The sequence below is a fragment of the Zootoca vivipara genome, chromosome 5 (assembly GCF_963506605.1).
Source record: "Zootoca vivipara chromosome 5, rZooViv1.1, whole genome shotgun sequence".
NCBI lineage: Eukaryota > Metazoa > Chordata > Lepidosauria > Squamata > Lacertidae > Zootoca > Zootoca vivipara.
In genome coordinates, this window is record NC_083280.1 from 95,717,162 (window position 1) to 95,742,826 (window position 25,665).

The 25,665-nt window shown below is 41.6% G+C and overlaps 1 long non-coding RNA gene across 2 annotated transcripts in view; it reads right to left on the reverse strand.

Annotated features, from left to right (window-relative positions):
* LOC118096168 (uncharacterized) overlaps nucleotides 1-19,688 on the reverse strand; it is a 95,468-nt gene extending 75,780 nt beyond the window's left edge. For both annotated transcript variants that reach the window (XR_009557657.1, XR_009557658.1), the window contains exon 1: nucleotides 18,189-19,688. This is a non-coding gene — a long non-coding RNA (uncharacterized LOC118096168). The remainder of the gene's footprint in view (nucleotides 1-18,188) is intronic.
* Nucleotides 19,689-25,665: the final 5,977 nt, after the last annotated feature.

Consider the following 25,665-nt stretch of genomic DNA (forward strand, 5'->3'; position numbering starts at 1 on the left):
ATACCACTGGGGCTTTTGGGTCTGCCCTCTGGCAGTTGTGCTGTAGAAACCACGGAAACAGTCCTAAGGATATCTGGGGCGTGTTTTTATCAATTTGCTGAAGACACCCAGCTCTATTTCTCTGTTATCTGACTCTGGAGAGGCTGTGATTGTTTTGAACCCATGCCTGAAAGATGGGTGAGGGCTAGGTGCATCAAAAGTCAGTTAACCTTCCTGCAAAATTATATAATATACTGTGTGCAATATAAAAAGGGTAAATTCAAAGCAAAGAAACTTGAAAAAACCATCTCTCTCTCTCTCTTCCACCAGCACAAGCTGTTACTCTCATTGTTCACAGCTTCCTTGCCTTCCTCCTTTGAGGGAATATTTGTTGCTATCGAGGGCTCTCCATTGCCAGAATGCTGGGTTTTTTTTCCCATTCTGGAAAACAATCCTTTTCCACCTTATTGGTAATAATAATATATGTTATTGGAATTATATTTCAGGAAATGTTTCCCTCTCTTTTTAAAACTACCACAACTCCAAATTGTGCTTTTGATCCCTGAAAAATATGGGGGATATTCTACACATTTCTGATCTGCCCACATTGAAAAACAGGCTCTATATAACATGCTTCAATCTGCACATGCAGACATGTATTTAGCTACAATAATTTTGGGGGATGCTGTTAATATAAATTCAGAAACATTAAGCAAGCAAAGCCACATAGCTGCTACGAGCAGTTTCTTCCCTCCAGACAGCTTTCAATAAACTAGATGTGGTGACGGCAGAGCTGAGTGTCTTTGAGCCTGGATCTACCAATAATCATGCAGAAACTAGGAACCTGGAGTTGAGTTAAACAACAGAATGGTTGCATGGATGAGGAGCACTGAACTTTCCTTCCCTGCCATTACATTCCAGTAGCCATTCTTCCAAAGCACTTTTGCTGAGCCCGTATGAGGCTAAAATACAGAAATGTACCAGATGCATCAGGTGACCTGGCCCAGTGGCTTCAAAGTCAAGCTTAGCAGATCACTTGAGGCCACTCATTTTATTTTTATTTTGACAATTCATATACAGTGGTGCCTCACAAGACGAATTTAATTTGTTCCGCGAGTCGATTCGTTTTGCAAAAGACCCGTCTTCCGAATCGCGGTTTCCCATAGGAATGCATTGAAATTTCTTTCTTTGCCCATAGGAAAGCATTAATTAAATTTCAATGCATTCCTATAGGAAACTGCGATTCGCAAGATGATTTTTTTGCAAAAGGAGTCACCATCAGATCGCAAGACGCATTCATCTTGTGAAAAATTCGTCTTGCAGGGCATTCGTCTTGCGAGGTACCACTGTACAGTGTTATGTATTGGTTTAAATTGTGTACATGAATCTCACTGTTAAGTTCTGTAACTACCTTTCCCGCTCCAGGAGGATACAAACGGGTGCGGTGATTGTTGCTATTGGTTAACTTGTTAGTACAATTTGGATCCTTACTATATAAGGATCTAAATGTACGGTATCCTTTCCCCAACTCCTGTTCCTGAGAGTATAAAAGAAGCTCGTCCTTTCCCTCCGCCCCAGTTAAGTTCCTACTGCAATAAAGAAGATTGTTCTTGTCAGGCTGGACTCCTAGCATATCTTTGCTAGCATGCTGAATCACTACACGGAGCTGATCACTCAAGAGCTGAACTCTGCACCCACATACAGCTTAATCACAAATGTCTCTGATGGGTGTACAAAAAATGGAAATAAAAATCAGTTTACAAAATCCAAGTCCAGTTATGCATAGAAGCTACTTTTGAAGCCGGAGGCAGCCATTTTTGGTGCCCATAGAAGGGCAAATCAGGGGAAAAAATGGCCGCCAACAGGAGAAAATAACGGAGAAAAATGGGAGACAAAGTGATACGGGGGACCACCGGGAAAAGGTAAGTAAAAACGGGGGTTTCCTGGGGAAAACGGGGTACTTGGCAGCTATGCCACCCCCACTTGCAGCTGAGCAGTACCAGCATCCTTTTTTTCTAGAAAAAACACTGTTAATTAATAATAATAATGTCTTTGAAGCTCAGTGATTGGGCAGGGATATAAGGGATCAGGTGGCCTCTGAAATATCCTGGCCCCAAGTTGTTAATATACAGGTGCCAACCATTCCTGGCCCTCCATCAACTGAGCATGTATAAACACACACACCCCGACCTGTTCCCTGTTCCACCTCACCCCGCTCCATGTTCCACCCCCATTCTGCCTTCTTCTGGGTCCAACAGGATCCTTGCGTCAGCAATTGCATGTCAACTGGAGACATCTAAAATGGCCGCTGCCTGTATATAATTAATACATGAACCGCGAATTGGATCTGATAGTACGTGGACGTACAAGTTTTTGAGTGCCAGAGTTATGTGCTGTTGATAGCCTCTTTCCATCAATCACCTAGCTACAGTGTTCTGTCTCTATGTGGAAGACGCATATAGAGCGCATGACAATACAACCCTGACCATGTACATCCTCTGGAAGACACTTCTATCCTTGCTGGTAGAGAAGGAAGCATCACAATAATTAACATATTGTTATTGCCACATCATCCCAAGGGCTTGGGAAGAATAAGTCCCATTAATTAAAAAATAAAAATAACCGATAATTACAATTTAAGACAGGCAGTACATATTTTTGTTTCAAACTTCACTTTTCCATATTTATCCTGTTTATTTTAACCTCAATCCATAATATTATTTTGCTGCCACATTTTGAAAAAAATATGCTCCAGGGTTCTTTAAAAAAAAGCACTAAATTATTTTAGTGACATATTATTCTATCTGTGTGATTGTTGTAGATAAATAGACTACAGTTCAAAATATACTCAAACAGGTATGATAGCAAATATTATTTCTAACGTTTACTGTGCCATCTACAGCAATGACAAAGCTTTTATTATGCTATTTATATCTCTATGGTTTGACATTTTAGTCTGAGAAATTAGGAACACCTTTATAAAATTTCCAAGGAAAATAATTTTGAAAAAGAAGCGATTCTTTTAAATTTCTAGCAGGGTATTATACTGAAGTAACAAGAAATACCTTGAAGGCCCTAAGATTAGATGCGGAAACTTATGGAAGACAGTAATTTTTGTCTTTTACTTCTATGTGAGGTAGCTGTGAAAAGCCTTCTCTTGTGGGAATTGAACCTTTTCTCTCTACCAAGGTCTGGTATCAATTACTAGGAATTTAGAGACCCCATATAAAAGACAGTGACTATTTGTTTTGAAATTTGTTTTGTGATTAAGCTGTCAGAATGTTGCACAAATTCCAAGGTAAGTTAATTTTTAAAATAATGCTTTAATGAGCTATGCAAGAAAGGTGATACTGCATGTCTTTTAAAAAATGCTAATTGTTCACAGTTTTGTAGTTGATTTTCCTATTTTTTTATCATGCTGACCTTAACTCGGCATTTGGATAGAGCAGCAATATTTCATTTCAGATAATGTAATTCCTACACATTTTGAAACTATAAGCAAAGCTATGGAACTGCTACAAATTTACCACATTCTCTATTTTGACCTGTATAATTTTTCACCACGGATATTGCAATAGTACCAGTCTGAAATAAAAATAGAATTGTTCAAGAAAACAGGCAAATTTGGGGCAACCTTATTACCTTACTTTATTCCAGTTATATTTTTCTACCTACTTATGGCTGTGATCCTAAATACATTTTAAAATAATTTAAAGGTACCTACTTCCAAGGAGATCTGCTTAGGAATTAAATGTAAAACTGGAGACTTATAGTACTCCAAATTAGATGGGGAGGAAACCCAGGAACATTAAAATAAAAACACTTAACTCAATCACAATACAAACTGTTGTGATGGGCAAAAAGAAAACCATCAGGGAATATGTAAGCAAGTGTCTGAGTCGGCTTAGATGCTAAACTGATCCTGCATTCAGACAATCCTCCAAACCATGGAATAAGTCATGGGGGAAGTTTGCAGTCTTGGTCTGGAGGGCTTGCCCAAAACTTGCTAATTGACCTAGACATAGCAGCATTTGATAAGGCCAGAAAGTAATATATTTAGTTGTTAGCATGAGGAAAGGGAAAGGAGGAGCTCTCAAATCCCAGTCCTCCAGTTATGGTTTGGAGGACTGTCTGAATGCAGTCTGAAAGTATAGCAGCTGTCAAAAGTGACGGTCACAAGTGTAGCTCCACCTCTGTAACACAGTGGTTCCTTGGTTTACGAACTTAATCCATTCCGGAAATCCGTTCTTAAACCAAAGGATTCTTAAACCAAGGCGCGCTTTCCCATAACAGCGGGCAGGACCTTCTTACACATAGGCCGTAGTGGTGTGGGATGCATAGCTGCCAAGTCTCCCGTATTCCCCGGGAAACCCCCGTTTTTCCAGCTGGTCCCAGCTGGAATGGCGGTGGCCATTTTGGAACTGGGCGGAGCATGCTCAGAAGTTGCTTCTGAGCTTGCTCCGCCCAGTTCCAAAATGGCGGCAGCGCTACTTCCAGTCTGCTACTTCCAGTCTGGTCCCTTATTTCTCAGACAGGAACTTGGCAGGTATGGTGGGATGCCAGGGCGCTGGGCTCTCAGGGGTGCTGGGCTGGGAGTCCGGGGAAGAGGCCGTGGTGGCGAGCAATGGCTGGGGGAGAAGAGGGGAGCCCAGGCCCCCCAAGGCCAGAAACGGCCCCCAGCGAGGCCGAGCGTGAGGCCGGCGACAGGAGTTCCAGGTGCCTTCCTCCACCATGTTTGCCCCGGCTGGGCCTGGCCTTGGCGCTGGTGGTGGCCCTGCTGACTGTGAAGTACTATTAGGACTCGGAAGTGGCCCAGCGGCAGGTACTGGCGGAGGGAGCCTTGCCGCAGGTGACGGGAAAATCTTTGTGATCCAACTGCAGGGAGGGATGCTGGAAGTCAGGGCTGCTTGGGGGGAGCGAAGGTGAGAATGAGTGGGGTCGGGGCTGGTCTTGACTGAGAAGTTGGCGGGCAAAAAAAGGCATTTCGGGGGTACCTTTTGTTTTGCATTTGGGGAGCTTTTTTGTATAGCTGCCAAGTTATCCCCTTTTTTAAGGGATTTTCCCTTATGCTGAATAGGCTTCCTCGCGAGAAAAGGGAAAACTTGGCAGCTATGCTTTTTTGTTTTGCAATCTGTGTATGGTGCAGCCCCGGAGCTGCCTGTTTTTCAGCGGGATATACCAGTGAATAGGCTGGTAGCCTGAGGTTTGCAATCGTCCGTGTGCTTGGGAGCAAGTCCGCTTCAATCCCACAGGGTGCACTTCTGCGTAGACATACATACGCTTGCAATGTAAATATACCTCACATAGCATTTAATGAATGTAGGCAATTAACAGCCACAGGGAGGGGATCGCCGTCATTGCGCATCTTCCGTAACACTAGTCCTCCAATGAAGCACAATGGTGGGAGATTCATAGGCACAAATTTATTCACCCCGTACAATCCAGATGTTGTTGAACTACAACTCCCACAAACCCAAGCCATCAGATATGGGGGCTGGTAGCAGCTGATGGGAATTGTAGTCCAACAACATAATGCGGGGTGCGCCACAATATCTGCCCTTGCGGTACATAGTTAAACTCTGAGATTTGTTGCCACAAGATGGAATGATGGCTACAGGTTTAGATGATGTTAACAGGATGTGTGTGGCATGTTCATGAAAGGTCAGTTGTGGCTATTACCTATAACAGCCACCTAGAAACCTCTGTGTTTGTAGGCAGTATGTATCTGAATGCCGGTTGCTGGGCTGGCTGTCTTGTCATGGTTGTGGGCTTCCTAGAGTATCTGGTGTGTGATGCAGAACTAGATTTAAGTATTTCCAAGTGGAAAGTGCCAGGCGCTGCCCAGGAATTCAAGGAAAACAAAAGTCCTCTGGAGGTTTTTAAACAAAGGTTGGAAGTCCATCTGTTATGGGTGCTTTAGTTGAGATTCCTGCATTGCAGGGGGTTGGACTAGATGACTCTTGGGGTCCCTTCCAACTCCACAATTCTATGGTCTCCAGCATGCCTCTGAGACTGTGTGCACACCATACTTCAAAGCACATTGAAAGTGTGCACGCACTACAAGAATCCTGGGAACTGAAGGATGCTTGAAAATGCTGCTCTGATGTGAAAGCTACAGTTAACAGGATTCTTTCTAGGTGGGTGGATGCTTCAGAAGTGCTTTAAGTGTTTGGTGTGTATGCAGCCAGAATATGGGTTACTGGGGAATGACACGAGAGAGGGCTAGGGTGTTCATGTCCTGCACAAGGGCTTCCCATAAACATCTGGGATGGTCACTGTAGGAACTGAATGCTTGAATAGATGGGCTCTTAGTCTGATGCTGCATAGCTCTTCCTGAGTGAGGATATCCCATCATTCTTCTTGTCTTTAGGTGAACAGGGAAACATTACTGGTGGTTCTTTTCCTCAATACTGTGAATGAGGTATACCACGAGGTGAAAACACCTACATCCGGTTCTTAATCCAAGTTGTTCATAAACTAAGCTGTTCTGAAACCAAGGTACCACTGTACCTAACATAACTTATCCATATGGCATAATGTCCATCGTTGCTCCCCTCCCCTATGCCACGGACAAGACCGTGACTGAAGAACAGTTGTGGGTTTAAATGCAGCATTTCCTAAGCACACCTGCCTATATTGCTGGGCAATGCACTCAAATGATCCAAAGAGCTAGGACAAGCTCCCATCCAACTTGTCTGCAAAGTGAGTAGCGAATTTGACATACAGGCAGTGCATATTTGTGACATGATTTGGAAACAGCCCAGATCTACTAGTCTAGACCTGCACAGTGAATGAGCCAGCAAGCCCAAAGCAATTGTGCATGGCAACCCCAATACTTGCTGTATGCAGCAATGGCTACAAAAGCAGGGGGGCTGTCAACTATCAAGCAGACCACAATATACGCCTAGTAGGCTGTGTTAAGTTTTGAAGGTCACAGGCTATGCAGGCCAGCATTCGAAACTGTTCTAGGTACGTTTTCTGACAGGGAATTTCATAAACACAAGCAGTTTCTGAGCTCTGGGAGCAGTACTGCATGTAATATTTCAAATTAAAATTGCCACTGTTGCTCAGAACTAAATCCCAACCAAGTTCAACGGGGTTTTTCCCCAAGTAAAATGTGCATGGATTGGGGACCTGAAAACTTTTTCTTTTCTTTTAAACCCAACATGTTTTGTTTAGGTTTAAGTTGCCTTGCTTAATGTACTTTTAATGTATGATGTATGATGTGCTTTAAAGTAGTGGTTTAAGTAGTGCATGTTAAAATGTTATCTACCTCAGACTCTCACAGGGATGCTTAAAATCAAAACAAATTTTTGGAGTTGGATCATTGAAGGATCCTTAAGTACACTCAAGGTGGGTGTCTCTGCCATCAGTTGTATAGGCCTTTAATATTAGTTACTGTATTTTCGGACCATAACACACACTTTCCCCCTCCTACAATGGAAGGGGGGAAAGTAGCTGTGTGTTATGGCGCGAATGCCGGAGCCAGATCCCTGCAAGAGCCAGAGCCCGTGCAAAGAGCTAGAGCCAGAGCCCCGCGCAGCAGGAAACCGGCTCTCAGGCTGCTTCCGTGACAGTGAAAGAGGAGAGACGGAAGGGAGCCCCTTCCGCCCCTCCTCCCAGCTTCCATCCTTCCTTCCATCCTTCCTTCCACCCACTCTTTATTTCTTTCTCTCTCTCTCACCCCTCCCTCCCTCTCTTTCTCTCTCACCCCTTCCTTCCCTCATTCCTTCCCCCTCTCTTCCTCTCTCTCCCCCCTTCCTTCCCTCCCTCCCTCTTCCAACTTGAATAAAATATTGGGGGGGGAGGTAAGCCCCACCTCACATACCGTATTAGCCTCCCCCCGCCTCTGCCGCATTCAGCGAGAAGCGGGGGGCAGCAGAGAGATGCTGCTCATTCTTTCCCGCCAACCCCCGCTGCCTCCTTCGCTCCCCCTCTAGCGCCCCCCTCCCAGCCTTTTAGAGGAGGAAAATCGGGGGGGAGAGATTCTGGTTTTCCTCCTCAAAAAACTAGGTGCATGTTATGGTCCGGTGCGTGTTATGGTCCGAAAAATGACTGTGTTTTACGTTCCATAAGACACACTTTTTTCCTCCTAGAAAGTAAGAGGAGATGCCTGTGCGTCTTATGTAGCAAATGTGTGGTCCCTGGAGCCAAATTGCCCAGGGGCCAAAGGCAGATCGTGCTTTTTTAAAAAAAAAAAAAGAGTTAAAGGCTAACAGTGTTGAAAGGACCTGCTCAGCAGCTGATTGCAAGAGATTGGGGAGGGAGATAAGGGACTCTAGCTCCCTTCCCGGCCCCGGCCCCTTGCCCAGGCCTTCATTGTTCAATGTTCTACAGAGGGAGGCTGTTTGTTTCCCCAGCAACATGTGACTGGCTGATTGGATTATCTGGCTGATTAGATTATCAGAAGCTGCAGAACTGTGAGTTGAACAGGATTTTTTCCTTTTGCAAAGTAAACTCAACAACTTTGAGCTGATCCTCAAAAAATGGAGCTTCCCCCCTTTGCAAAAGAAGCTTCCTCAAATATTTAATTTTGGGGGGGGGCAAAGGCACCTAGGCCTCTTGGAGTTGGCTGCTATGCCTAGGACAATTCAAGAAAGCAAAATATTCTTTTCTTGTTTTCCTATTCTAAAAACTAGGTGCGTCCTATTGAGTGAAAAAATGCGGTATTTTATTCCCTTTACAAAACTCTGCCTTGCAAAGTGAAATACTCTGTTTGTTGCAAGAGGATCGAACTATGTTATAAAGAAGCCCTTAAACTGCAGCTAAGTGGATGGGAATGCTCCAATACATGTCTTTTGCTGGGCCAAAGCAAACAAGATGAATTTACTTGACATGAGTCAACAGTGTGATGCAGCAGCTTAAAAAGCCAATGCAATTCTGGGCTGCATCAATAGGAGTATAGCATCTAGACCTAGGGAAGTAATAGTACCACTGTATTCTGCTCTGGTCAGACCTCACCTGGAGTACTGTGTCCAGTTCTGGGCACCACAGTTCAAGGAGGATACTGACAAGCTGGAACGTGTCCAGAAGAGGGCAACCAAAATGGTCAAAGGCCTGGAAACGATGCCTTATGAGGAACGGCTTAGGGAGCTGGGTATGTTTAGCCTGGAGAAGAAAAGGTTAAGGGGTGATATGATAGCCATGTTCAAATATATGAAAGGATGTCATATAGAGGAGGGAGAAAGGTTGTTTTCTGCTGCTCCAGAGAAGCGGACACGGAGCAATGGATTCAAACTACAAGAAAGAAGATTCCACCTAAACATTAGGAAGAACTTCCTGACAGTAAGAGCTGTTCGACAGTCGAATTTGCTACCAAGGAGTGTGGTGGAGTCTCCTTCTTTGGAGCTCTTTAAGCGGAGGCTTGGCAGGCATCTGTCAAGAATGCTTTGATGGTGTTTCCTGCTTGGCAAGGGGCTGGACTGGATGGCCCTTGTGGTCTCTTCCAACTCTATGATTCTATGTCTTTATGTCAGAGAGCTTGGAACAAAAACATATAGCAAATGATAGCAAGAATAAAAGCAACTCTAAAAGAAAATCAAAGCATACTATAATGTCTTAGCAAAAAAAAAGCTTACTATTGTCTCTTAGCAGAAAAAAAGGATGGCAAGCTGCATGGGACTTTGTTGTGCATCTTTCTGAATCATAATTTAAATTCAATACAATACTCATTCCAAACTCCTCAAAGTACACATAATTTCTCATTTTGAAAGCCTGCATGCTGACACGGCCCATCCTAAGCAACAAGTCTTCAGAGTTAAGATTAGCGATACCTTGGAATTCTCACCCCAAAATATTTTCAGGGTGAAAGGCATGCTTTAAAGGGGACATGAAATGCTATAAAGCAGATGATGTCACAGCGCCACAAGGCGAAATGGATTTTATATTATTCAGACAACCAGACAAACTCTTGCCATTGTAGTGGGCCACACTGCAGTTATTTCATTCCCTGCCCTCTCCACTCAGCAAGATGAAACAAAACCCTGTGTTGTTGAGGTAGTCAGGCCAATACGCCCTGGTTTTGCTTTGCTGTAAAGGCAGCCAATGGAACTGCAGCAGGATGCCAAGACAGGATCATCAGTTCAGCCCCTTTGGCCCAGGGCGTATTTCCATGTCCTTTTGAGTCACATGAAAAGAAAAAAAGTCAAAAAAGTGGCCCTGCTTTGGGAAGGCATTATAAAGAACATTTGTGAAATGGTTCCCTCAGTTTGGCTCTACTCTAGTTAAGAGGTTTTGGCTAATAGCAGTATTCCTGAAAACTTTTTATTATTATTATTAGATCAAGAGAACTACTTTGTGTTATTTATTAGCTGGAATCAGAAACAATTATTCTCAGTTTAAAACATATTCCCATCAACATGCGCAGCTTCAGGAATGCAGTCCTAGGAATCTATAATGTTCAACAAGGGTTTATTTTCATTGTTAAGTATTACTATTATTATTCATTTCATTTCTATATCACTTTATATTTTTCAGGGGGAAAAACCAAAGCAGTTTACAACCTAATATATTTGAAAACATAAACAAAGGTGTTCCCCCCAAATAATATTTATTCATTTTAAAAGAATGAAAAAATACAAAATACAAAAAGGGAAAAAAGAATAACAGAGCAATACATATATCCCCTCTTATTGTCTACCTTGCTTAACATTGTTATATGGACTTCCTCGATTCCCCCCTCACTGGTTCCATTTTTAATTCATCTTTAGCAATGTTCATATTACAGTGGTACCTCGGTTTACAAACACAATTGGTTCCAGAAGTCTGTACTTAACCTGAAGCGAGTTTTACCATTGGAAGTAATGGAAAGTGGATTAATCCGTTCCAGGCGGGTCCGCGGAGTAATTAAACTGAAAATACTCAAACCGAAGCGTACTTAAACCGAGGTATGACTGTATATCTTAAATAATTTTCATCTTCCTCTATTTCATTAACACTTTCCTCTTCATTATCCACATTTTTATTATCCACATTTTATCCTTATCCTTATCAACATTTCATCAATTATTCCTAACCTATAATTTCCCACCCAGCTATCTTCTATTTCTCCCCTTAGCCTAAAACTACTTCCCAAAAATATCCATAAATTTAAACATTACTTCTTTTATCCTAATAGCATTTAAACATTTACATCTAATTCTACCCCCCCCCCCCACTGGACTCGGAATCTCCCAGACGGTTCAGCAAGTTCCATAAAGCAATCCAGTTTCGGTCCATCTTTACCAAACAAAAAATAATATCCATTTTTTCTTCTCACCCCACTCCCACTCTAACACAACTTAACATCCACACTTACTTCTTCCCCCCCTGCTGCCCCCTTAATTCCCTGAATGCTAAAAAATGCCAACCACTAAAATTACCATTTTTCAATCCTTTGTCAATTTCTATTCCCCTTAAATTCTGACCCAAGTATGGATCCTGTTCTCACTCTTTCACTGGGAGAGCAATATTCCATACTGGATTTCGGCTTTTTTACATCAACTTGATCTTTTCCCAATTCTTTTTTAAGATCCTTTTGATCCAAGCATGGGTCTCCCCCCACCCACCCACTGAGAGAACAATGTTCCATGCTGGATCTCAGTGATTTTTTTACAACAATTTGATCTTTCCCTTCCATTTATTCTTTAAGATCATTTGCATTGTCCAACACAGTTAAATGTTCAACTTTCTTTCCTTTCTCAGTCTAAACTCTCTGGTATGTCCATTCTTTTTTCCATTTCCACACACTGCTGGTTCATCCTTTCAATCTGTGTTGTATTCTGTTGCAACTCACTTCTGATTTCCCATAACAATTTTAAGAGTTCCTCTTGAAAGTCAGAAAACTCAGGAGTTGTTTTGTCTGCTGGCATCTTACACATCTCAAATTTCATGGGCATAGGCAAGGTTGCAAAACAGGAAATGGCGCAGTTTATATCTCCAAACTTCAGAAACAAGAGTTATATCCAAACTGGTTGCAAATTAGCATTATCAGTTTTCTTCCTACATTAATACTCTTGTAGCCGTTTATGGAAAGAGCATTTAACAATCTTATTGTTCACTGTCATATAATTTGTGTTCTCTTCACTGCTGACAGTTCACAACCTCAAAGAAGTAAACAAATTCCTTTCTTTTGTGACGTCATAATGGTGGCTCGCTGATCCCTCCAGGGTGCCGACTCCAGCGTACAAGGGGGCTTTCCCCAGTCCAAAATAAACCTTTACAGGGATTTTACTTAAGTTCAACCCTTCTCCCCTCTACCCTGCCTCAAGGGAAGAATTTAAATCCGATCTTTGGGAATTTAACGCTTTCTAAATATCTTTCCAGCTTCGGGAAAGGTAACTGCTTCTCAATTCTCTCAATGGGGGAGATCAATTTCTGTATTTAAATCTCCTCCTGTGGCCAATTCCTTCAATTTTTTAACCCAATATTCAGCTTACTCACGGTGTAGTCCTTAAATTTAAAAGTTGCTTTGGAAGAATTGACCACTGATTCCGCTCAGTCTTGCAGCTTCGCGCTGTCAGGGGAAGCGTCTTTATCCGATGCGCTGGGGCTCCGACTCCCTTGCTCTCGGGGGCTCAAAACAGAACCTTGCCAGGGAGGGAGGAGCCCGCTTTTTGCGCCCGCCGGATGACCATGCCCCCAAAAAGCTCAATTTGGGGTTCTTTAGGGGGTCTGTTGTGCTTGAGCGGATTCCCCAGTCCCTGACGTGCCAAGGTCCGCTCCGCTGAACGGACCTTCGACTGATCAACCGGAAGTGAAAACATAAACAAAGTTGAAGGACTGTCTGCCAATCAGGATGTAAAACTATGTAAAACACAAACGATTTGCAGTAGCCATGGCTAAGGATAACAACTACACCAAACAAACTATACTTTATATATATGCTTATAAAAGTGATGAAAAGGTCTCACTAATGCCGTTCTCTCTCTCTCTCTCTCTCTCTCTCTCTCTCTCTCTCTATATATATATATATATGTCCTCTGGGATCACGGCTTAGCTTACTGACCTAAACCATGATTCTGTGCTATATGTTTGGGAACTATTATTTACATCTGTATTAGGCCAATGTATTAGGAATCAAATCCACAGGAATTGCCCAGAGAAAGATAATGTGCGAACTAGGAAATAAAATAATTACAGCACTAGTTAAAAAAAGATTTTTTTTAAAAAAAAAACATTAAGGGAACCCACTTTGCAGCTGTCTCTCTTGTGCATATAATCCCTTATTAACTACAAAGTGGAGGCCTGCATTGTCTGACTTAGTTTTTCCTGACACAGGCATGGATTCAACTGAACCATGATTCAACAGAAGCCACAAAGAATATTTGCAAAAGGGTGCAAATTACCACAAGGTCTGTATCATTATTATCATTTATGTTTCTAACCCAACTTTCTCATATTTTAAGACATACCCATAAAATAAGCCATAGCAGGATTTTTACGCATTCAAGGAATATAAGCCATACCCCGAAAATAAGACATAGTGATAGGCGCAGCAGCAATGCCGCCCGCAGCAGGAGAAGGGAAAAAATAAGACGTCCCTTGAAAATAAGCCATAGTGTGGGGGTTTTTGAGGAAAAAATAAATATAAGACGTGTCTTATAATATGAGAAACACGGTATACTCTCCAGGCAGGTCACAGATCAACAGAATGAAGTATTAATAAAAACCATGGTTAAATATTTTGTTTCTGACAGAAACATCCTCCTTATTTTGTAGAAGATAACCAAAAACTGGACCCCACAAGTCTCCTGAAAAAGTGTCAGGTCTAACTTCTAAAATCCATGGGATCCTCTGCAAGATTTCTCCTTAAGATCTGTGACAAGGATACTCTAGTGAAGGGCTAGACAATATGGTACCCTCCTGTTGTTGCTGAACTACAACTCCAAACATCCCTGACCACTGGCCATGTTACCAAAGGATAATGTGAGTTGTGGTGCAATATCTGGAGAGCACCATGTTGGCTTCCTACCTCTGTTACGTATAAGAGCTAATGCCCCAGTAAATAGGAAGGCGGTTTAAAAACCGTTACATAAAGCCAAGATTTACTTGTGGTTAATAATCCCAATGTGAGCATTTAAGACCAATTTCTCAATCATAGAAATGCAGCTTTTGATCTACCCAAAAGACGGGGTTATCCACTGACTGTGTACTCAATGCTGGAGTCATTCAAGGCCTAACTCAAGCGTTTCTCAAATTTCCATTGCAGTTTTAGCTTTGCATACTCCTTACTATACTACACATCTACCTAGCTTTATCAATACACCTAATACTGTATAGCAGTTCCAATAAGTCTTCTTCAACAAGGATCTCTTGTTATGTTAATATGCAGTTTGTGTGTATGCGTACACAGAATTCAATGTGGCTACAATGCAGACCCCTCCAGCTCTTGTTTCCATTTTAAAATGCGCGAGTTTCCTCACCCCAGCCCAGTCAGATACAGCTTTACAAAATACAATTGAGTAAGATTTTAACCTAGCAACACATGGCTACACTTTCACACAGATAGCGTAATTTTTTAAATCCCTACTCATTATTACCACTAGCTGCATCAGGATATGACCAGGGCAAGATATGATCATGGAATGCCCAGAAGATGCTATGATGTCTTCCTTCTCGGGGAAAGGCTCACTATTCTGAACTCGGTTCATATGGACATTTTACTACCTGGCAGCACACATTTTCCCCATTCCTATCTTTCCCTTTCCAACGCAATACCTGATTGCTATGTATTTGGGATCTCCACGAACCTACTCTGTATACACCCCCTTTTACTACATAGATGAGTCTATCTTTAAAAAAGAAACCCTACGGGTATGAATGTAAGACTCTTGAGCATCGTCGCTGATTAAAGGTACCTCCATAATAACAAGAATCCTGTGAAGATAAGAGAGAGACTATTCAGTTTGAGAAGCTGTGAATTTTTTTAACAAATGGATTTTTTTTGCAGGAAAAATGTGGATAATAAAGAGAATTCCATTTATCATTTTAAAAGTTATCTATGTTTTCTGAATATATAGATGATGTACAATAGTACCGTATATACATCTAGTATATAAATTTAGTATGCATTTATTTGTGCATACTAAATGTGGGAAAATTCTGGTACTACGCTATTATTTCTTTGTTTTGTGCATTTTTCAAAAATAAAATAAATGTACTATTTGGAGGAGGGGGGAAGGTACACTACCCTATTCTTGCTTATTTCCTCCCCCCCCCCATGGTTTTGCTGACTTTTTAACTACAGTTACATTATACTTCGTGTAATAGGGAATAGTACTTTTCTAAAAGAAAATGAAGGCTCTCAGCATGGCCATTCTCATCTATTATCTTCACATGCGGTTATTTATCTAACCATAATCTGTCTGTTTCGAGGAAGTGGTCGGTTCAGGCCTCATTTTATTTTACTGCTGGTTGCCCTTCTGCTATGTACGTATACCGCTTTTAATAACATGCTTCTGCCATGATAGGAAGGATTCTGTGTACATCTCCCAGGCTGGACAGCAAGCCATGTGCAGAACTTGGTGCTGCCCCTGTAATTCCCATACATGGATTTTTAAAAGCTAAAATTCTGGTGATCAGCCATTCCAGAGAGGAACCAGAGGAAAGGATCCAGTTCCTCTGTCCTCCCCCAAAACTGCTGATCAGATGGATTTCAGGTTTGTAAAAAAGGCTGCATCACTTATGCTTCACTAAGGTGTTTGACTGCAATTTTATACACAGATAGGTAGAGTCATTTACTTCAATAGGGCTATATTGCATATAATGGACTTCAGGATTTCCACCTTTATCTAGCTCTGGTGTGAATTTGACTTTTAAATAAGGAATTCCTTCCTGCTCAGTACTTGGTACAGCAAAACCTACAATGCTGGTAGATTTTCATGAAGCAAATACTTGTTTGATACACAATATTTCCTTGCCAAACCCTTGAAAAAGACAAAGTTAGAACAAGAAAGGTAAAATCCCAACTTATTTGTAGCATATTCAACACCTAAATATCACAATTATTATCTGTACACACCGTACATGCTATATATTACAGGAACACACTCACGCATGATCATAATTTCTGTCTTGGCACTAACCTAGCATTCTAGTCCTAAAAAGACTTCCTGAAATTATTCCCATTAATTTCAATATGCCTTTCTTCCATTGTCTTGGCTTAGGATCACAGTCCCTGCAACTACTTACTTTACAATGGTATGAAAATTGCAGAAGAGTCAATAACTTAATCACGTTGTTCCTGTTTATCTCTTACCAATTTATCCAATTTAATTCCTCTCACATCCCTCCAAATTCCCATAGTTAATTTAAAGAGAATATTATCGTAAGTATGCTTTCAAATGTGATTTTCCAACATAATAAATTACCCTCGTTATCCACAATAACTTTACTTCATATAACACAAAAACAAAACAGCCATAAAAAAAAAAATCTTGGACATGGATGCAATGTACAGTACTGAGAGTACAAATGCTAAAAAGTGGTAGCGATTTAATACCTACACTTCTATTACGGTTGTTTGGGGAAGGCACAGGACTTTCTGAACTACGAAGAAACCAATGCTGTATTTCCTCCAGAATGTTTTATCTCTTTTGTCTCAGATTATCGGCATACACCCCCCCCCCCAGCAGCTACAGATGTTATTATTTGCATTTTACATTATGTTACCATTAAACAATTCTCCACAAAAGCTACTACTGTACATGACTGCCATCCTCATATTGGCTAATGTCTCTGTTTAAAAAGTGTCTCCATACAAACCAGAAAGTACGTTCTATGTATTTGCAATTTCACAACCCCACCTATTTTTTTAAAGTGTACTTAAATTTAGGAGATACAGAAGCAGATGTATTGAATTTAAATACTGTACATTCTCCTCCTGGGCTAAACTGAAATCTCCCACGCTTGTCTAAAAAAAGAGAAAGAAGCTTCGACATCAGAAACGAAAGCTCAATCAAAGTATTTTTTTTCAGTTAGCAAAGAACAATACTTTCTTTTTTATGTATGCATATTTTAATTGGGAATATGAATAAAACTAAGCATATTAGAGGTTCAGCTTATGCAAAGTACGAATATATCTAAAATGTACAGTGTTTGCCAAACTGGCTGACTGTCAAGTTCATCAAAAGAGCATCCATATCCACATGTTGTTTTGCTGTATACATTGGTCTCCAGTAAAAAACAGAAAAGAAAAAGAAAAGCATTTGCATAAATGCTTTTGTTATGAATAATTAAAAAGTAGACATCCATATATTATGACTGGCCATAGACGCAATATGTATACATAGTGTAGTAACATACTTCAGATTCCTCTGGGGATTTTACAAAAATAAGGTAAAATTTATAATTATAATATTAATCCCTCTCCTTATCAAATAGCATGTGGTACAGATGTGCCTAAATACATGTCATTGCACTACTTGGGGGAAGGTTATTGCCACTGAATTGAGTTACCAAGAATATAGTTTTTTTTTAAAAAAAATTAAAAATTAAGCCTATCAGTTGCTTGATACATATGAGTGTACCGTACACAGACAGACGCTCACAGACAGACACGCAAAGCCTGGCAATAAAGGAGAGTATAAATCCTGATGTGCTTCCAGTTACAAGAGAAAGTATGGTCCAATAAAAGTTAGAACAGACTACACCATCTGATTCAGTGCCATATCTCTGCATAGTGCCATTCGGGTAAAAGACGTATCATCTATATAGTAATTTTTATGTATCATGTATATATACCTCCACCTATGCACCAAAAGGTAAGGAAACACACCACTCATGAAAACTTGTCAGCGAAGCCAAACCAAAACTGCCACAAGACCCAGAACATTTGCATTCAAAAACAAACCATGCAACTGACTTTCATCTGATTTTCTGAAAAATGAAAGGTTGCTGGTTTTAAACCAGGTTGACAAAATGATAGAATGAAAACGATCGGCACATAAATTGAAAAAAACCACAGTAACTACACAGCATCCTTAAATCTAAAAGCCATCATTTTTAGCAAGCCGGACTGAGACCTGGCTAGGCCAATGAAGATGTTGCTGGTGAGATGGTCTAACTTAGTACATCCCAGGACAATCCACCAATATCCAATCTGAGTGATTAAACTTCGTCTTCCTCTCGGCAATTTTTACTCTGTTCCCTCACTCTGTTGGGAATGCTGCTAAATGTGAAATGTTGCAACATAATAATCAGAAGCATCTAAGGAAGGGACTGACTCTTACCGGGGGAAGAGTAGGAATCCAGCCACAAGGACAAGAAGCAGAGAGAGGACAAGAGGGTGTTCACCTTGCAGTTCTGCGGTCTCCTGTGAAAGCAGATGGAAGACACTCCGCGATCTCTGTGGCATTTCTTGATTTTGCAAGTGCATACAGGCCTGGCAAATCTGGGAAGGCGGTCCTTCCCTAGCAACCACAGGGCTCCAGCCTCGCAGCCACATGCTTTACCCTGCCACCGCTGCCCCCCTAGCTGCCAGCTCCCAGCAACAACAATAGAAGAGGCAGAGAGGGTGGCATGAGAGAGAAGGAAAGACACTGTGAAGGAGGGAGGTAGAATGAGAAAGGAGAGGGGGGAGAGGAGGAGAGGAGCGTGTTAAGCTTGTCTGGCAGTTAACAAGTCTTGAATGAAGAATGTTAGCAAACAGACAAACAGCATGCCTGATGCATGCTAATGTCCCAGGATTCACCACTGACAGTTTGAATAATTCAGTAGGCAAGGAAAGAAAGAAAGAAAGAAAGAAAGAAAGAAAGAAAGAAAGAAAGAAAGAAAGAAAGAAAGAAAGAAAGAAAGAAAGAGTCTCTTCACCCCTTTTGAATGCATGCAGAAAAAGTATCTTTTCAACTTTTCCCTTCGCTCATTTTGGATGGCAAAATTAAATCATAATTTCAGATAGACTTTAAAATTCCTGATTCAGTCTGCCCCCCCATCCTTCTATCACCTATTTTACTGCCTTTTACCTTGAAGTTGGCACCTGTCCCGGAGGTAGCATTTTTAGTGCACCGGCCCCGTGTTTCCATTAGGGTGGAGGATGAGAAGCAGAAGAAAATGCCAGGATGCATGGGGCAACCAAAACATGTAAATATTTCCACTTGTATCAGGCTAACTTTTCAAAGGGGTGCAGGTGAATGGCTACAAAGCCTTCCCCACACAGGAGTTTATCTTATACATTCCAAACAATCCAAAAGAAAAAAAGGGGGGAGGAAGGAGAAATGCACCAGCGTTCTATTCAGAAAAGGAAAAACATTTTTAAAATATCACCTTTTCCTAGCTTGCAAACTACGCAAATCCTGATGGGTTGGTCAAAAGAAATAACCCCCAGATAACTAGAGAAAACAGCAGGGGTTGGGGAAGTATTTAAACCTCAAAGCAAAGTGCAGTAAAGGAGATGAAAAAATATTCCAAATCTTGGAAGAGGAGTTAAAAATACAGAAAAGGGGAAGGGAAGCAGCGGTCCTTTTTGGCCGTGTTTTGAAAATAATAATCATAATAAATAAAGTTTTTGAAGGCCATCTTAAGGGGAGGAGGCTCTTGAAGCAAGCAGCAAAGGAATAACCTTATCCTCCCCCCGCCCGCCCGCCCCCGTCCAATATCTCTTGCGAGCGACTCGAGCAATCTGGCCAAGGCAGAGCCGGGCGGGAGCGAGCGAAAGAGACCGCGCGGGCGGCGGAAGCCGATGATGAAACAGGCGCGGCCCCGCGCGAGCACCAGGCTCGTCTTCAGCAGACGTACTTACGCGCATATACAGCTCTCGCACACGCGCGCGGGGGAGGGGGGCCGCGGACGCGCGCGATTCCTTGCGCACGATCTGCAACGCACCGAGGTCTCTTTCCTTTGCAGTTCGGCGTTTGCTTTTGCTCGCCTTCCTTTGGCCGCCGCCCCTGAAACCCAGCAAAAGCTATTCTTCTGCCAGCACAATGCGGGGTTGTGTGTTTATGACGCGGCGGCGGCGGGGGGAGCTAGAGGACTGGTGCAATGGCAGAGAAAGAATGGAGCCCAAGTGGGATCTGTGAACGTGGGGGCTTTTAACACACATGCACCGCACACACACACGACATGCCCAGATGCTTTAGAAAGGCGCTTTGCTAAATTAAACTTGGGAGGCGCCTCCTCCTCCTCCTCGTCTCCCCCGCCCCAACTTGGTGCCAAAGATGAAAACGCACGCAATGCACACAAAGCCCAAACAGAAACTCACTCCATCTTTAGAAATAACTGGCTGTAGGTTTACAGTGCAAAGCAGTCCGCAGCAGGCACCGTTGCAAAAGCTGCACCAGAGGCGGGGAGGGGAGGGGGGGTGAGAAGAGAGAAATCCGGGCAGCCACTGGCGGAGAAAAGAGGAGGAGGAGGAGAGGCGGCGCGAAAGCGAGAGCAGCCCCTCGTCGGAGACGTTGTTTTCTCATGCCCTTCCTTCGCAACCAGCTGCGCAGCCCGAGCCGAGGCTGCTTGGCCCTTGCAACGAGCTTGGCAGCGAGTCAAGCGCTGATAAGCATTAGGGCGAGACAGCTCAACTGCTGGGCTGGAAGAGAAGCAGCTGCCATGATCGCGCCTGGAGGGGAGGAGGAGGAGGAGGAAGGCAAGCGGAGCGGGCGCACAAGAAGGGCTGAGCCGCGCAGCCTAGCGCACCCCCCCTCCTGTCCACACGGTCTCCGGGGCTTCCCCACGGGGGGAAGGGTCTGCTTGAGACATACCGAGGAGACTTGCTTGCTGCTCTCGTTCCACCTCCACCCCCCACCCCACCCCGCCGCATAACCTCGAGCAAACTCGAGGAATCGTGCCAAAAGCCCGTCGCTGGTTACCATGTACTTTTTTTAAAAAGGCCCTTTGATACCCGCCCCCGTTTTACACTTCCTGCGGACTTTCCGAGCCCAGATCATTCTTCCATTTCTTGGAGGAAACAAAGCCTCCGCAGCCTCAGCCTCCTTTATACAAGGCACGTTAAAAGATCTAGAATGTATCTCTGTAGAACCTCGCCTCTCTCTCTGCAGACTTGCCTAGCTTTGGGCTTTTCCTATTTGCGGCCGATCACTGTAGCGCTATTGTAACCCAACTTCCTGCCCCCTTTGGCTCAAGTGCCGAGAATGGCGAGGCGGCGGGTTCTCAGCAAAACTTCTTTCCCTTTGCCAAAGAAGCATCGCATCATGATCTCCCCGCACCCTCGGCGCAAACACGCGCGCACCCCTCCCGATCCACAACTTGGGGAAGGGGGGGGAGATGTGCTGAGGTCCAGTGCGAACTTCTGGTCGCTCGAGGCTTAAGAATGTTGCGCAAGAGGCGTCTGCACTGCCGCTGGACGAAGGTGGGGTTCTTGTACATGTACAGTATGCCTTTCCTTTTCCATTTTAAACGTGCGCCTTAAGAGCATTAGGGCTGGTGCTGTATTATGCTGCTTCGGGTGTTGCTTTTCATTTGTAAATCTGTCACTGCATAAGGGCGACAGCTCTCTCCCCCCCCCCCCGCCACCCTCTGGAAGCCTTTGTCTCTTTTCGTAGCCTGTGCTCTAACTCGCAGCTCCTCCTGTTTGTGTGGATGGGCAGATCGAGGTCTTCTGCCTGTCTGCAAAGCTGTCGGTGGGCTGAGACAGACACGTATTTGAAAGTGTGGCGAAAGTGGATTGAACACACTCATTGTCCAGCTTCTGAGGGTGGATAATGTGCTCAACAAACCACTTCTACCACACTTTGCAACGTCTTTCTTTCTCTTCTGCTTTGTAGATAGATAGATCGATCCATCACACATATCTCAGCCCTGAGATATTCGGTCAAAGCCTCTGGTAGGTGAGCAAAAAAGAAAGTGCAAGGCCTGCACAACCCCCATCTCTCTCTCTCTCTCTCTCTCTCTCACACACACACACACACAATCACACACACACACAATCACACACACACGCACACACACACAGAGAGAGAGAGAGAGAGAGAGAGAGTGTAATAGCAACCATATTTCTTGGTATGCCTGCTTTGGCACACATCAACATTTCTACCCATCCAAGTGTCCTTTTGCGTCACATCTCACCATTTCAATCAACCAATTGAAAACCCACTTTCATATTTTAAATCGATAGATACATAGATAGATTTCCACCCTATTGGTGTACTGTATTTGCAAAAGAGCGTATTTCATACGGGTTCTCTCTCACACACACAAGCTTTATAATGCTTGATTACCGAACACATTTTTAAAGGATGCCTTGCAATATTCGAGCACAAAATCTCTGACTTCTATTAAGATACTTTGCCAAACCTACTCTACTTTCTCTTTAGAAAATGGTACAGGACTGCAGCTTCAGGGAGCAGTTAGGGAAGCTGAAGGGTGCTCTTGCCTGGATGTAGAATCGCTATCATTTCATTTTGACTCAACTCTCTTCAAATTCTGCTGACAGGATTATGACAGATTTGCCCATGTACTACCTTGAGCAAAATTCTCATTTTAAAAATTCTCATAGCACCTTTTGTTCCTAAGAACTGACAGGAAAATGTACCAACTGGAAGAAGTCAACTGTATAGTTTTTGCTTTATTTCAAAATATGTTTTCACTTCTGGGATACGGACCACCTTGCCTTTTACTTGACAGCTCATAGGCAGGCAAGAGCACAGCTAATCCCCTTTTCCAAATGCAAGTTCATAAGAAGTACTAGAAATTCACAGCACCGAAATTATCTGGTCTCCTGTCCACTTACATAGTTTGTCTATGTTTAAGCTTATTTTGAAACAGCAAGCTCACATTGTAACTACTGCTAGTCTAGTGGGCATCTTATCTAACAGCTAGTATAGGGAAAACATCATATTTGTCTTAACTAGAACTACAGCCTGACAGTGTATATATAGCAGCAAGTTACAAATATTGCAATAAATGCCAATTTCCTCTCCCCCCCTTCCCCCCCAACAGGCTTTGTCTACATTTGGCCATTTTAAAAGGGCACCCTGCCATCCTTAGAAAATATCTCAGAAAATTTGGCTTCCCACGGACCTTGTCTAATCTCTGCTTTGGTGTGATGCTGCTGCTTGCTTGCTTGCTTGCTTTTGAGATGAAGAGAAAACACAAATGTTTTTAATATCTGTGTTGAGATACTATGATACAAAAATTGTATAAACCATTAAGCCACCTATTCAATTAACACTCATTTCCCATTATTTATTCTGAAGTAGAGAATCGTGAATCAAGTATATAGTAGACTATATTTCTGCACTGACACAGATTTGTAATATTTTCTTAAATGCTGGTAAGATGCCACTAATAAATTATATTTTCAGATGCAAAATGCGGTAGCGAGATGAATATATAAACCCCACCCAAATGAATTAACACTTTTACTAGCTCTAGATCCACAAAAACATTTTATCTATCTTTTATTTGTTTACATTAATCACGGGAGCATAGGGTGGCAAGTTTACTTTTGATTTTATTTGGTAAGAAACAGAAATGTGAAGTATACATTCCTTCTAAATTATTGTATGATTTTATCTCTTGGAGATGACATAAACCAACACTTAAATGGTTCTCGAAAGTGAAAATAATTACCAGGATACTTTTGAAGCAATCTTCCTCTGGTATGAGAATTTTAAGAAGACAAAAAATGTAATAATTGTTTTTTGTCAGTGAGCCATATTACGGGGGTTGTTGCTTTTCATTTTCTTATTGTTTACTTCAAGCAATTATTATTATGATTTTTAAATGTCTCTCAGTGTCTTCATGTGTGTCTGTGTTCAAACTTGGGAACTTATATAGGTAAACCTATATAAATGATACTTTGGATGTAGAACAGTTTTGCCCCTCAACACACAATTTGTTTCCACATAAAAAATAAAAATGACAGTGCATTAAATTAGTTGTTTTTTTAAAATGTGTTAAACACAGAGTATTGAGAGTTACTTTCCCCTTTAAAAAAATGGGGGGAGGGACAGAACAGCTTACTTTAAAATACATTTTCAGCAAATCTAAAGCAGTAAAGATTCACATCTGCTCAGTATCAACGCACACTGGATAACCCTGGATATTAACATTCATGGGTTTAAAGAGCTATTTGGTGTACCATATAATTAAGATAAAAATAAATATATTTCATATATTTACTCTTAATACCACCTTCATCTTTTCACATTGTTTTAACTTTGCATTATGTTGTATCAAAACTCATTTCACTGCAGCATATTTGAACCTCATTGATATATAAGCAAGTCAATGCAACATTTTTAATACTTGCTATATTTACGACACATTATATATTCTGTATTGTTGTTGTTGTTTAGTCGTTTAGTCGTGTCCGACTCTTCGTGACCCCATGGACCAGAGCATGCTAGGCACTCCTGTCTATATATTCTGTATATTGGACAGTAATTCCAAAATAACGTTGTTATGCTTAGCTTGTTGCTATAGCAGTCCCGTCACTGACATCTAAGATTATGCTAGTATTTAACAAAACATTTGCTTTTTCCTTTAATATGTTATTCCCCATATAAGGCAATAAATAGATATAGGTTCAATAGTTATAGACAATATTATTAGAGCTATATTTCAAAACTTTACCTTCTGCCTTCTGCTTACTTAGGTCTACAGCCTTGTCATGGAATGATACCCAACTAATTTTTATAATTTAGATAACCCTTTGTATTATTGAGTTTTTATGCTAGCCCGTTTAAATGCATTTCCCCCCCCCCCCATTTGTACTGTTTGGAAGGTTCCAAAAAAGACCCTTCTAGAATAGACTTTGCTCATATGGTAGGAATACACCAGATACAATATACCATATAATTTTGGACTGCCTTCTCTTTGATACTCTTCGGAGACACCTATTGGTGACTCCTTTGAAGTTTAAAGTATCTACTTGCAAATAATTTTTGATGCAATATTTGTTGGGGGATGATATTCTTGAAACTACTGAGATTGGTTTCAGAATATTTAGCTGAGATTTTAAAAGTCAAATCTAAAATTACTTATTTTTACTTAATGTTGGCTATTGAGTCTTTTGTATGTTTTATGTCCAATGTTTTAAGACCACCCCCTTTATGATTTAATTATCTAAATTATGGCAATAAAGGCTGAATGAATGCATGAGACAACATCAGCCCTCCCTTAAATGTACGTATTAAATATATTGGATGTGGTTCTCCCCTATCCTTGATTTTAGGATTTTCTGCATCTCTCTTTTGCCTTCCTCCCTTTTATTTTTGAGGTAGAAATTTTACTTATTTCATTTTAAAAATGAAGCACAGTGAGTTCAAACATTATACAATAGTAGAACTCTACCCTAGTTTGATGCACTTAGCAGTAGAATCCTATACATTGAGTTCAGTGGGATTTACTGCCAGACAATTGTGTATAGCAGCCTAAAGAAGGTAAACATGGTAAAATACTTGACAAGTACTTTTGAAAACCTTGTAATATTTGCAACACAGTGATCTATAGACTGAAAACTACATAAATAATAAAATCTTTTAAAAATTTACAAGCTTTCCTCAGTGAATTTTGTGTCTCATGCTAATAATTACACATACACACACAAGGTGGGCCCCGTCCCTTAATTTCCCCACTAATCTTGCTTCCAAAAAATGATGCAATAGGGCTGATAGCAAAAAATATTATTTTAAAAGTATTTTTAAGCAACTTGCACATTTATTTTCCTTTCAGCATTTACAAATATTTATGCATTGAAGCATAAATAAATATGTAAAATAAACATGTGCTATGTATTAAAAACTGTGTGGTTCA